The sequence below is a fragment of the Rhineura floridana genome, chromosome 3, assembly GCF_030035675.1.
Source record: "Rhineura floridana isolate rRhiFlo1 chromosome 3, rRhiFlo1.hap2, whole genome shotgun sequence".
Taxonomy (NCBI): Eukaryota; Metazoa; Chordata; class Lepidosauria; order Squamata; family Rhineuridae; genus Rhineura; species Rhineura floridana.
Window position 1 is genome coordinate 16,542,671 of NC_084482.1, and position 14,412 is coordinate 16,557,082.

Below are 14,412 nucleotides of genomic sequence, written 5' to 3' on the forward strand. Positions count from 1 at the left end.
ACAAACAGAGATGATCTTCTCCCAAATGGCCTCTCCTTCTCTCTCTCTCTCTCTCTCTCTGCTCATCATCTGTTCTTGTGCAATGATTCTTGCCAGCTGACGTGTCACGTGTAATTTATCTCCTTGCTTCCCACCACGAAAGCTTTATTTCCTGAGCCCAGATGTTTGGTTTTGTTGTTGTAATTAGATTCTGTTCAGTTAGTGCTTTCACAAAGTAGCATTATTGCCTCTTGTACAAAGTACAGAGAGAGAGAGAGAGAGAGAGGAAAAGAAGAGGGTGGTAGTGGATGTAGGAGAAATGGCTAGAGAGAAGGGGAGGGGACAGTTTCAATACAGAGAGTGTCCAAGACGGAGAAGGAGCTATGGACCTCATATTCAGTTGCTTTTTGCAGGCTTTGCTCCTTCCCTTCCTCCCTTCTCTTCCTCTCTTCATTCTCAGTCAGTTAGTAATGGCTCTTAAGTGGAAGCCACATGGCTGCTTCAGCATGTATACAATACAATACAATAAGTTTATTGCGGTCACAGACCAGACATTCTTCAGCATGTATGACTTTACCTCTTTGTAATAATAAATTATTATTTCAACTACCCATCCTAACAGATCAGTTATTTCTGCACTCCATTGCAATACACACACACACACACACAAACTCTAAGACCAATAGCTTTGGTAACTGCTGTTGTAAACATATACAGCACAGGGGTGCCTTCCAGGTGTTGTTGTTGGACAACAACTCCCACCAGCCCCATCCGCCCTAGACAATGATCAGGGGCAATGGGAGATATAGCCCAGCAATGCCTGGAAGGCCCACAGGCTCCCCATCCCTGATATACACCATGGGTGATCAATGTGCAGAACAGGTATAACCAGTGGCGCAAGCAATGATCAAGGGGTTACTGTGGAATCCTTGAGGGGGGGGGAGCCTGTGTACTTTACTGTGGCATGCAGTCAGACCTGCCTTCCTATCCTGTTTAATGTTTCATTCTCCCTGAATCAGTAGAGGAAAACTAACCCAAGGTGGTGTACATACAGATGTATTTTTTAAATATTGTTGATTATAATGATGGTATTTCTTACAAGCCCTTCAGCCTGAGGTCCCAGGACACGTTACAACAATTTTGGAACACAATAGTAACATCAGTGAACACAAACTGCTGTCAAAATAATAGGATTGGTCCTAAAATATATATCTCAGAAGGTGTCAAGGTTCAGGGTACAGAGATGCATCTTCACGGAGACACATTGCTGTTGTTTCTTCCTCCACCTGCTGAATGAACTCACCTTCTGACTTAGCTCCTGAAAACACCCCAACTCTGATTTCTTCCTCTTCGGCTCCCCCCCCCAGTGTTTCAGGTGAGTTGTTGATCTTGTTTTCAACCTCAGTCTACCCACAGTCACACACACCCTGCCTACCTTCTTACAGCCAGTGGCACTGGCTGTCAGCTTCCGCCTGTTCTATCTCAATGCTGCCCTTGTAGAACCCAAACCTAGAATTAGCTGGCTCTGCCTGTCCTTGGCTCTGGCTCCACCTACTGTTGGGCCTCCTCCCTTCTGCCCTGCCAGTCCCAGTGGGCATCTGCAACCACTGACACACCAAAATGCTCTCAAAGGCAGTATTGGGACTGCAAGCATATGTACTGTAGTGCATACTGGGGCACACACTTTGTACACTACTGAATATACAGAATGAAGTACATAAGAATGGTTTTAAGTGATGCACAGAAAAACCTAGGTCACCCACATCTAGATGTAGGAATATGTAATAAAGCCTCCAAAGGGGATGAGCTCCGCTTGTAAATTGCCAACCCTAGCCTTGTTTAGAAAATGTCAAAGAAGAAATAAAGACTTGTAGTGCTAGATCACACCAATCAAAGGAAAAGGCAAAGCACCCATTCCAAAACTGGTATTGATTCCTAGAGTTTATTATTATGTTTTAATGCAAGTTACACATACTTTAAATCAATCTAAAGCAATATTTGCAATTCTCTTTACAGGTAATTCCAATTTTCGTGGATATCATCAACATTATATATCTTACTTTACAATCTTACACAGGGATATTTTCCATTCCACTTTCAATGATGGAGAGTTGTTTACCAGAGGCTAATATTTTAGGCTGCAATCCTAACCCTGCTTACTTGGAGTAAGCCTCTTTGAATTCAATAGGACTTACTTCTGCATAGACTTCTGGAATTGTGCTGGCAATCATTTGTATGCCTTTCTTCTTGTTGTTCCATAAACAAAGATATGTTGAAGGTGGTTCCCTCCTCAGCAGCTACTTTCTTGTTTGTGAAATAAATAAAAGAATACCATATGCAACCCCGCCCCCCCAAAAAACGGTATTCCCTGTATTTGGAGCTCACTACTCCCATAGACAGAGAAGCTTGCAGATGTTCCTCCAGTGGCTCTAGGAAATAAAACTGAAGACCCACAGCTGGCGGGTCTTTGCAGGTTCAATCCCCAGCATCTCCAGGTAGGCGTGGGGAAGTTCCCAGTCTGAAACCCTAGGGAGCAGCTGCCAATCAGTGTAGACAATACTGAGATAGGTGGACCAGTGGTCGGATTCAGTACAAGGCAGCTTCCTATTGTTCCCAAGATTCAATATCTTGAACTACAGTTGGGGTTGGCATGCTGTTGGTGCTAGTTTGAAATGAAGCCCGTTGTGGCCAAGGTCAATATAACTAGTTATCAGCAACATCCACCAAGCATGGGTGTCTCCATCGGGAAGCAAAGAGGATACTCACGGAGTGAGAAAGCAATATCCTGAGTTGGGTTTGAGCCAGGAGGGTGTTGGGATTAAAGCCACAATGCTTGCGAGGAATGATTTTTCGTGGCTGGGATATGTTTGTGCAGTAACTACACCATAAAGCACCTTTCATCCCGAACAAGAGGCCCCTGGGGCACCTTAGTGTGAATCAAGCAGTGCAAGAACATAAGAGCTGCCAGACAGCATAAGACCAAAGATTCATCTAGCCCAACGCTCAGTGGTGATGGAGGCTGGAGGGAAAAGGTCTGAGATGCAACAGGACCATTGTGGTCTGTCCACTGTGGTTTACCCCTGGTATCCAGATGCATTTGAAAATGTAACAGAAGCACTTGGAAATGCCTCCGCCATTTAGGGGCAGAGGCAGAACCCCCAATCTAACCATACGGCCTCTAGTATAGAGGGCTTCCACGAGCTGTGTGTGCAACCGACTGACCCAGGTCCCATCTTGCAATATACATTTAAAGCAGTGTCATACCGCTTTAAACCGTCATGACTTCCCCCAAAGAATCCTGGCAACTACAGTTTGTTCAGGGTGCTGAGAGTTGTTCGGAGATCCCCATTCCTCTCCCAGAGCTGCTGTTCTCAGAGTGGTATAACAATCAATTCCTCTTCCCCCGGGAACCCTGCTGAATGCACACCTTTTTACAAAGCAATTTCCCCTAATACAATGCATTTTTGTATGTTATTTTCACGAATGTATGTATTATATGCACACTTCACCCCAGTATACGCATTTTTGTACCCATTACTTGGCTAGAGAACAGCACTGAAAAATTTGGAGAAGTGTGAATTTTGAAGGATGGTGTTTCGGTTTGTATGTTGTTTCAGAAAGGGCAAATTAGGTAAGGTTCGCCTTTAAATCCATATTGAATCGAATTCCTCCTCCACCTTTAGCTATGGGACATGCATGCATAAACAAAAAACAAAGAAAATATGTTTAATGCTTCAGAACGATTGCTTTTAGCTGTATGCAAATATATGCAAACTCAATCAATAGCTTAATCAGGTACACCTCATACAATTAATCAACTAAGATTTCTTTAATCAGTCGACAACTCTCGGGGTTACACAGCTCTTCACTGCCTGCCATTCACACATCCATTGCTCTGCCAGAGTCTGTCATCATCACCTGACACCAAAACTTCACCTAAAGCAAACTTCTAAGCAAATTTTGGGGTTCTTCCTCAGGCAAAACGCTTGGAGGAATTTAAAGAGAATCCAAGAGGGCATTAATTCAACGTGAAATTTCTCCAAAGGACGGCTAGCACATCCCTCATGTAAAATGAGGTCAGAGCTGATAGTAGCACTTAGCACAAACGTCTTGGATTTCTCCTTCTTCCAAACTTCTTTCCAAGTCTCTTCCCCCCCCCCAAAAAAACCCCTTGCCTCAGCTGTCTGTTTGATGGGGGAATGCATGGAGATTGCTTGCATGCAGGGGTATGTAACCGATTACAGCACACAATCTTCTATGGCAGGGATAGGAAACTTTCCAACCTCCAGATGTTGCAGGACTCCAACTCCCATCATCCCTCATCAGTGGTTGTGCTGGATGGGGCTGATGGGAGTTGTAGTCCAGCAACATCTGGAGGGCCCCAGCCCTGATCAATGGATTCAGGAAACATGCATTGCCTTGGCTTGTGACAGGGCCTACCTGGCTGCTCTAAGCATTGACCTACAGAAGAGACCTTCCTCTTCTAGATCCCGCTTTCAGAGTTTCTACTCAGGATCTCACCATACAGTGTCCAAGATTAATCTGTGGCACAATATGGCCAATCTGCTGTTTCCTAAACTTCAATATAGCCACCTACTGTGAGAGTCAGGTCACACCCATGCTATACCCTTAAAGCACATTTATACCTTTAACAATAATGGCTTCCTCCAAAGAACTGTAGTTTACTTCATGCAGAACTACAATTCCCAGCACTCGTAACAAACTACAGTGCCCATAATTCTTTGGGGAAAAGCCATTACCGTTCCTGGAAAGTAAATAGAGAAAAGTTTTTCTCCCTGTCTCATAATGCTCGAACTCATGGACATCCAATGAAGCTGAATGTTGGAAGATTCAGGGCAGAAAAGAAAGTACTTCTTCACACAGTGCAGAGTTAAACTAAGGAATTTGCTCCTACAAAAGGCAGTTGATGGCCCCTAACTTGGGTGGCTTTAAAAGAGGTTTAGACAAATTCATGGTGGAAAAGGCTATCAGTGGCTACTAGCCATGATGGCTATGCTCTGCCTCCATAGCCAGAGGCAGTATGCTTCCAAATACCAATTGTTAGAAACCACAGGAGGAAAGAATGCTCTTATGCTCACGTCCTGCTTGTGGGCTTCCCATAGGGACACTGTGAAAACAGGATGATGGGCTAGAAAGGCCATTGGCCTGATCCAGCAGGCTCTTCTTATGTTCAAAGTGATATAAGAGTGCGCAAAATGTATCTTGTGAAGCCTCCTTTAAGAGCTAGGCTGGAAGTATCAAGGAGTGAAGGGGTGTGGCCATCTGCAGAGAGGGAGTGGAACAGCACAAAACTGAGAAGTTAACTGAGATGGAACTGTCTCCTATTAAAACTCAGTAATGTATGCATTGTTTGCATACAACAGTTTCTAGCTTTCTTCCGTAATGCAGGGAACAACACATCTCCAATCACAGTAGGGGAAGAAATCTTACTTTGTTAGCATTTTAATGAGAAACTACCTCATACATACTCCTCGAACCTATATGTGAACCAAAACATAATTATCCTTTGAAATTTGCACTTCTCCAAACATGGTGCTGCAGTTCTCCAGCCAAATAATGTGGATAAATCCACACAGTGTAGGGTAAAATGTGCATTAAAATGTATACATTTGTATAAATAACATACAAAAATGCATTGCATTGGGGAAAATGATTGTAAAAATGTGTGTATTAGCCAAAATGCATATAAATGTGTATATTAGGAGAAATGAGCACTTAAAATACTGGTGAATTTTCATGACAATTAAAAAAACAACCACAAATTACTGCGAGAATGTGGAGAACTGAATTTAAGATTGTGGAAAGGAAAACAGAAACAAACTGAAATAGACTTATTTGTCCATCCCTCCTTACACCCCAGCTCCCTCCAGTGTCAGCAGTTGTGATTCCCCATTTCACAGTCCTTATCTGCAGTTTGAGAACCTGGACACTAGAGCATGACCAAATGTTGCCACAGAAGTGTGCAAGGCTGGCACTGCCTTCATTTCTCTGAGCCATAGTGAGAATCTTGCATTTTGTATGACAGCCATTTCCCCTTTGTGTTGCAATTTCTTCAGCATTCCTTTTGAAAATTCTTTTACTTGCTAGCTGATCGTCCATTATTAAGTAGACTTATAATAGACCAGTTTTCAAAATGATGCAGCGTTAAAGTGAAGATGGTAGAATGTGGATTTATCAATATGGAAAGACCCGAAAGCCATAATATTGAGCATACCTCTTAGAATGTAAGTCCCACTGAATGTAGTATGGCCTCCTATTATTCAGAGTAAACGCATGCAAAGAAGGGTATGCTTTGCTGCCATAGTCAGATTTGTGAATGTATCCTAATTGTGCGGTTCATTCCAGTGTGCTTTGAAGGGTTTATTGCTGTCTTGTTTTTGTTTAATTGTTTTCTAGCCTGTTTCTGTGCCTTTATCAGACTGATGTCAGGTGAAGCTTTTCACAGCATGGAGAGAAGACATGATCACGTGCTAATGTCATTTACTTAAATTTTCTCATTTATGTATTATTGCATTTATTTATTTATTTATTTAATGTCATTTGAATAAATACTAATAAATAATGTTTGCACATTGAGCTTCTCTTAAAAACACAGCTACAGTGACAGCTTGCAAATTTGGTGATTCTTCTGTATGTTCTCATTTTTAATGCCTGATTGGTAAGTAAGCTGCAGTAGGACATTGATGGTGGCAAGGAATGCCATAAGTGACATTAATTGCCTCTCAGTTGAGGTTGTTGTGTTACCGCACCAGGACTGAGCACAAGCATTGCCTAATTTATTTATTTATCTATTTATTTATTTATTTGTTTATTTATTGTGCTTATATACTGCCCCATAGCCGAAGCTCTCTGGGCGGTTTACAGTAACTAAAAACTAATAGCAATAATTAATAGATAATCCAGCTATATTACAGGACAGTGTGAAATCTCATGCTCCTGTACACTTCTCAGCTCTTGGCCCTCACCTTGCAGAAACACACTTGAATAATGGCTTGGTGAGTGTGTGTCAGGTGGGTGGGGGAAGAAATGAACATATAACAATCAGGGCTTGTCAACTGGTTCCATGGTTTTGGTTGATTAAAGTCAACTGACTTTAGCATGCCAGCCAATTAATCAATTAAGTACTAAAACCCAGCAGAATCTCAATGCAACATGACATCATTTTCATAATTTTCATTGCAGACAAGTAGATTTCCTTTATTCAGTCAGTTTTAATCTGCAAGCAGAGCTTTGCTCAATGAATGTTTGCAGCCCTAATGATAAGTCTGCACTGTCCATCATTTTAATGGTACTTCTGTAGAGGTGCAGGTAGCACGGGGACAGGACTTAAAAGGCATAGATTCCTACCTCCCCACCCAACCACCACTCAGTCCTTAAAAAAAAAAAAAAATCAAAGTGAGAAGCTTGAGATTGCCTGGAAGTCATATTCTCTGACTTAACACCTCTCCATCCACACCATAGATGACCAAGGGCTTGATGTGGTTACTTACAGCCAATTCTCAAAACCACCTCCAGCACGCTGGTTTTTATTTATTTATTATTTATTTAATTTGTATCCCGCCCTTCCTCCCAGCAGGAGCCCAGGACAGCAAACAAAGCACTAAAACACTTCAAAACATCATAAAGACAGATCTTAAAATACATTAAAACAAAACAGCATTAAAAACATTTTAAAAACAACTTTAAAAAAGGGTTAAAAACATTATTAAAAATGGTTTTTGTGTGCACTGTTCAGGTGCACCTGGGTACAAAGGGTTAACCACAGTGGCATTGGAGGTTGGTCCATTAGGGCAAATGGGGCACTGCCCCACCAACCTCAGACTGCCCCCAAACTGTCTGCCTTCTTACTTACAATGCATCAGAAGATGGCTGTGCCTGTCATTGGCTCTGACTTCACCTACTGTTGGTCTCCTGACCTCCCTCCTACCAGTCGCAATGGACACCCCCACCACCCCCCGCATAGCAGACAGACCACAGTGGTCCTATTGCATCTCATGCCTTTCCTCCCCAGCTTCCAGTATATCTTTGGAAAAGAGTGGCTCATTGGCCGTGCAGCTCCACTTGATTCAAAATAAAGCTCCCCAATTAACAGTTTAAGACCCAGAAATAGATCGACCACTTCATCTGCTGTTTGTGAGACCTAGGGTTAGGTCTGACAATATTATATCCTGTTAATTCCCATGAAATTTATATCCTGCCCTTTCGCCCAAAGTTGTCCAGGGTGGCAAACAAGTAATAAAACAATAAAAACATCTTAAAAACAGTTCCAATACGGATGTATTTTATGGAAATGAGTCCCCCACACACACTGTTTAAAATCAACACCTCAAAAGCTGCTGGGGGGTAGGGATTGAGAGGAGGGATTTTAAATGGAGGGGAAAGGGTTAAGAAGTTCCTCCTCCTCCTCCTCCTCCTCCTGCTCCTCCTGAAGATCTGACCTGTACAGCTACACTTAGGCCAAAAAAAGAGAAAAAAAGTCAGAACAAAACTGCACAGAACTGAAGGTCATGTACAGTTTGGCCCTTGGGAGAAACGTAACTGGAATTTCAATTTAGTAAGTTTTATATGCTATTTTCCAGCAACAATTTTGTGATTTTGGTTTTAAATGTTCTCCTCTGAATCCTAAGGAAAAGGTGGGTTGGGTGGGATAAACCTACAGGTAGAGACTTGGCAAAATATACATTTTTAGATTGAACGAATTTTGAAAAGCCACACTGATGAAAGCGAATGGCATTTCCCTTCCCTCTGGAATTTCTGCATTCTTCCCCCCCCCAGTCCATAAGTGCCAATTACTATCCACTTTCATAACTAGATTAAAAAATAAGAACACCCTTCTTGCCTGTCAATCTAGATCAGGGGTAGGGAACCTGTAGCCCTCCAGATATTGTTGGACCACAACTCCCATCAGCTCCAGCCAGTATGGCCAATGGTCAGGCATGACATGTAGTCCAACAACATCTAGAGGGCCACAGGTTCCCCATCCCAGATCTTGAGGTCTTCACACTTTGCCAGTAGCTCTAGAAACCTTCTCCACGTTGAACTGACCTGCCTGTCCACCATGGATCTCTTGCAAGCTGTTGAGGATCCTGGAAACATGTTGCTGGGAAGACAATCCGTTTGTGAGGAATAATTGAGCCTCTCCTGCTGTTGCTTTGCATGAATCTCAGCATTCCCATGTTTTGTAAGGGAAGAACAGTAGTGGCAGGTGAAGCTCTCCTCTTTCAGGGAATTCTGTTTGCCATTGCTGATTTTCTCAATGAGGAACCCCAATAAGCTGCTTAGGGAACTTCTGGGCTTCAGTACTTAAATAATTTTAGCCTCTAGACTTAATAATCTTAATAATCTTTTGATGGTTGTGTGTATTATTTACTTACTTCAAAATGTGCTTAGCTGGGCCCTAGACTTGTGCCTGAAAGGCCAGCCCTGATGGCACCGCTGAAAACACTGAGTTAATCAAGCAAGCTATCCATCAATCATGTACTCCTGCTGACAGCAATTGTCTTCCAGGGAACAAGCCACCAACCCAGCCTACATGAAAATCCCCCTCACTCCCCAACATTTCCTGCAGTAAGAAAAATCCCCAAGCAATGTAAGAATACTTTTTGTTATTGGCTGAACATGTCCACCCTCTACATGGGAAGCAACCAATCACAATGTCTCGCAGGATTGGAGCAGCAGCACTATTGGCTCTGTCTATCACAAATCACAGTAAAATAAGAAACAAAACTGAGATGAGGGGAAAATGACAGCACTGACTCCTTTTCAGCATTGCTGCTGGGGCTAAAGAAGGCTTGGATCAGCAGAGCAAAAAATTAAAAATGAAAGATGTGCAAACTGCTAGATCAGCAACTAACATGCACAGTTCACTGAGGAGTGGGGGGGGGGAGGGTGAAGTAAGCTACAGACTAGACTGTTACAGAAATGTTGCCCAGCTAGGCTACTTTGGCAAAAGTGAAATGTGCAAAATTAATGTTAGTATCTCACCTGTTGCTGAGCCAATTATCTAAAATTGTAGGCATTGTTACACGCACCCCAATCCAGGGGTTCCAGGACTTACCCAGGTTTGGTTTCCTTGGCATTAAAGTCAGTGGAGACTGTGGTGTCTTTAAGATATATGGTTTTATTTACACATATATACAACCTGTAAGATGGAAGGTCTCACAGCATTAACTGTCCAACATATTGTTATGGGTTTGAGGGTTGAGATGGATGATTTCTAGGAGGCCCCTTCCAGCCTCTGATTTGGAACCCTGCACCTGGAGGTGAGAAATCTGCTCTGCTGCTGGCCAGATCTTCCTTTGTTAATCTAACAGAGTGGCCAGGTGAGTTAATGGGCCTATCAAGTGCCCATTAACTTGGGAATGAGCCAGGGAGATCCTATTGTTATCTCCTGTTATCTTCAGGAGAGCCCCCCCTTCCTCAGGCCAATGAGAGGCTTGTGTTTTTTAGTTGAGTCTGAGGTAAAGCTGGGGGCTGGGGGCAGGCAGAGAGGCTGGCTCTCTGCACCATGGCTTTAGGGTACCCCCTGTAAGCCTGATGGAAAAGAAAGATCTATTGGACTGCTGATGCTTTGAACCCCTCCAGCTTAAGCTCAGGTCTCTTCTGATCCTCTTTCCAAGGAAACCAAACCCATGGGTAAGCGTAGGGACCCCTGGAAATCTCTCACAGCTCTGAGATTGGGGTGGCATGCAACACTGGTGTAAGAAGTGGGATTGAGTTTCCTGGAAGAAGCATTGGGAGCAAGGTGTGCCTGAGTTAAAATGGAGGGGAAAACAGCAACCATCCTGGAACAGATAAAATTGATGTTCCAGCAGCAAAGCCAGGAGGACCGGCAGCAAAGGAAGCGGAACTGGCAGCGAAGGCAATGAGAGTGCCAGGAGGACCAGCAGCAAAGGCAATGAGAGCGCCAGGAGCACCAGCAATGAATGGGGGAGATTTTTGGAAGCTTCTTTGGAGAGGAAAAGGAGTCTGCATGTGAGGATGTGAGAGCCATGCTTGATCGGCCATTACGAGGGGTCGAGAGTGACCCGGGAGTCCAGCTGCAGAGCACCCAGACTGGGGTGGCTAAAGAGATCCAGAAAGTGGATGGGCAGCTAGAGGACTTGGACTGTGAGGAGCTGCAGTCAGTAGCAGAGGAGGAAGAAGAGGCCTTGGTTGTCCAGGAGCCTGCCAGGGGGGAAGACACCAGGAAGCTGGAAGTAAAGCCCCAAGAACTGAAGGAAGACAGGCTGGAAAATGAAGAGGAAGATGCCTTGGAAGAAAGTGGGGTAGAGGCTGGAGGAGAGATGCTGCTGATAGATTTCTCTGCTCCAGGTGAGCCTGCTGTTGAAGAAGTAGTGCAGGAGGAAGAAAAGGCCTTGGAGAAAGGTGAACTACAGTCTGGAGAAGAACAGCAGTTAATGGATTTCTTCGCCCCGTGTGTGCCAGCTGTGGAAGAGAAAGTGCAGGAGGAAAAGTTGGATGTGTGTGTGAGAATGGAGCTACCAGCACCTGGAGAAACGGCTGCGCAAGAAAAAGTGCAGGAGGAGAAGCCTGAGGTAGGAGTGCAAGTCCAAGAGGAGCTGCCAGCTCCTGCAGAGATGGGTGAGATAAAATCCCCAAGTGACTTTGCCCCTTGGGTGCCCCATAATGGTCTTATAGGGTGGGATGCAGCTCCTGTGATGGGTGCAGTCCTTGAGCAAATTGCAGCAGTGAGAGGCACCCAGCACCCTGTGAGTTTGGAGGGCAAGAGACACTGGGAGGGTTACCTGCCTCTGTTTGGGCCCATGATTCACACTGGAGATGGGGAGGCAGAACAGAGAAGATTTCTTTCTGCCAACCTGGGTGGGCTAGGCCAGCTAGTCCTGAAGAAGATGCCCCCAGATAAAGACTTGTGGCCGGACTTTGATTTGGAGTTTGGGGCTGGAGATGAGGTGGACTGGCTTAAAGACTTTTCCCAGGGCAGAGAGTGGGAGGAAGGTGGCTACTGTCTGCTGTGTGCTGATGAGAAAACAAATGTGTCACTGGAGATACGTCCCAAGACCCTGCAGGCGGCAGCAGGGATCAGCTTGGGCTGGGAACTCCATGAAGCCCCAAGACAATGGGCCATGTGGGCAACTACATGGTTTGGGGGTGGGGGTTGTGCTTATGGGTCTGTGTACTGATTTGCTGTAGGAATTCTTCCTGATGGTTTCAGTATTGCTTTTTGGATTTTGATTTGTGCTTTTTGCATGTTTGTGGGGATATGAGCTGTGTAATGATTTTTTAGGAATTATGCTGGTAGGTTTTTGCAGTAAGATTTTATTGTATAAGATTTACTATACTATGTCTGTTAGATTTTACGTGTATGCAACTGTTTGGGGGAGTGTGTGTCTGAGGGCTGCTGTGCTATAGTGGCACACGATAGGTGCTCCACTACTGAAGCTGTAATCTGGTTTAAACACGTCAGGAACACCTTGGGCACTGCCAAGTATGACAACTGGGTAAGCGGTTTGGATGCAGGACTGTGACTGGCAGCTCCAAGAAAGAAGAGGAAGCCTCAAGAGAGAGCAGCTAATTGAAAACATGCTGTAAAGGGATGGACTGTTTTTGCACTTGTGTAGAAATGTGACTGTAATATGACTATGCTTTTAGTGATGTATATTTCAATTACTTGGGAAAATGGAAATGGACTGCCTTCAAGTCAATCCTGACTTCTGGTGACCTATGAATAGGGTTTTCATGGTAAGTGGTGTTCAGAGGGGGTTTACCATTGCCTTCCTCTGAGGCTGCAAGGCAGTGACTGGCCCAAGGCCACCCAGTGAGTTTCATGGGTGTGTGGGGATTTGAACCCTGGTCTCCCAGGTCATAATCCAACACTCTAACCACTATGCCACACTGGCGTATTTCTTACTAACCTGTATCTGTTATTTCTTTGTAGGAAAAGCTGTTATTCTGTTGTTTGTTTGCAAGTCTGGGACAGACCTTTGTCAGGGAAGGGGGTAGTGTTATAGGTTTGGGGGTTGAGATAGATGATTTCTATGAAGCCCCTTCCAGCCTCTGATTTGGAACTGATTTGTAGTAGCCAGGTGAGTTAATGGGCCTATCAAGTGCCCATTAACAGGTTAATGATCCAGGAAGATCCTATTGTTATCAAAACTCTTCAGGAGCCCCCGCCCTTCCTGAGGCCAAGGAGAGGCTTGTGTTTGGAGTTGAGTCTGAGGAGTCTGATCTATTGGACTGCTCCATTTTAAACTCATTTGTGTAAATAAATAAACCAAATAAATTGTGTATTTGTGTAAATAAATAAACCATATTTCATAAAGACACCACAGTCTCTGCTGACCTTCTTTCCAAGGAAATGAAACCCTAGGCAAGGGCAGGGACCCTTGGAGATCTCTCAGAGATTGGGGTGGCGTGCAACAATATCTTGCTTCCCCATTAGGTTTCTAGGGGAATCCCCAAAGCCATAGCTTGAGACTCAGCGCAGAGGCCAAGCAAACCTCTCTATCTCTTCCTACCTCCAGATCAGCTCAGACTAACACATAAAAGCTAGGGGTGTGTGGGGGGGGAATACCCTCCTGAAAGAGCATCACTGGACAGTTGTTGAACACATTTGCTCTTGACCATGTCTTTAGACATATAAATCAGGTACTTGACAAACATGGCTAAACCCACCAGCTGAACAAAGAGACTGGTTCGACCAGTTCAGCAGTTTTCTTCCACTATAAATTCCATCCTTACAGCTAGAAGACCCAAAGACATCATCCAGACCAACCCCCCAGTCCTAGAACAGTATAAATGGAAAAGCATAAAACATTAAAAGCAACCAGGAGTACCATTTCATGTTTGGGAGTGGGGAGAAAGATCCACAGTCAATTCCAAAGGACTGTATTGGGACTGGTGGTGCCATTTAATGTGTTCATAAGTGATCTGGAGTCAGAAGTGAGCAATGGGATGGCCAAGGTTGCTGAGGGCACTGTTATTCAGGGTAGTGAAAACTAATGCAAATTGTGACCCCCCCCAAAGAAAGCTTTCCCAACTGGATGAATGGGCAACAAAATGGCAAATGACGTCCAGTGTCTGTAAGAATAAAGTGTTGCACATTGAAATGAGACAAAATTCTAGCCATGTATACACAGATATATACATGAATAAGCCATAACTACCACAGGAAATGATTTTAGGATTATAGTAGTAACTCAGTTAAAACCTAGAGGAAGGAAGGAAGGAAGGAAAATTTAATGCTAGGGATTATTAGAAGTTGAAAATAAAACTGCCAGTGTCATAATATCTTTATACAAATCTATGGTGCTGCAATGTTGGAATGCTGATTACAGTTCTGGCTGCTGCATTTCAAAAAGAATATTGCAAATTTATAGAAAGGGGTGACCAAAATGATCAGGGAGTCAAAGCACCTTCTCTACAAATAAAGGTTAAAGTGGGGGTTTGGGG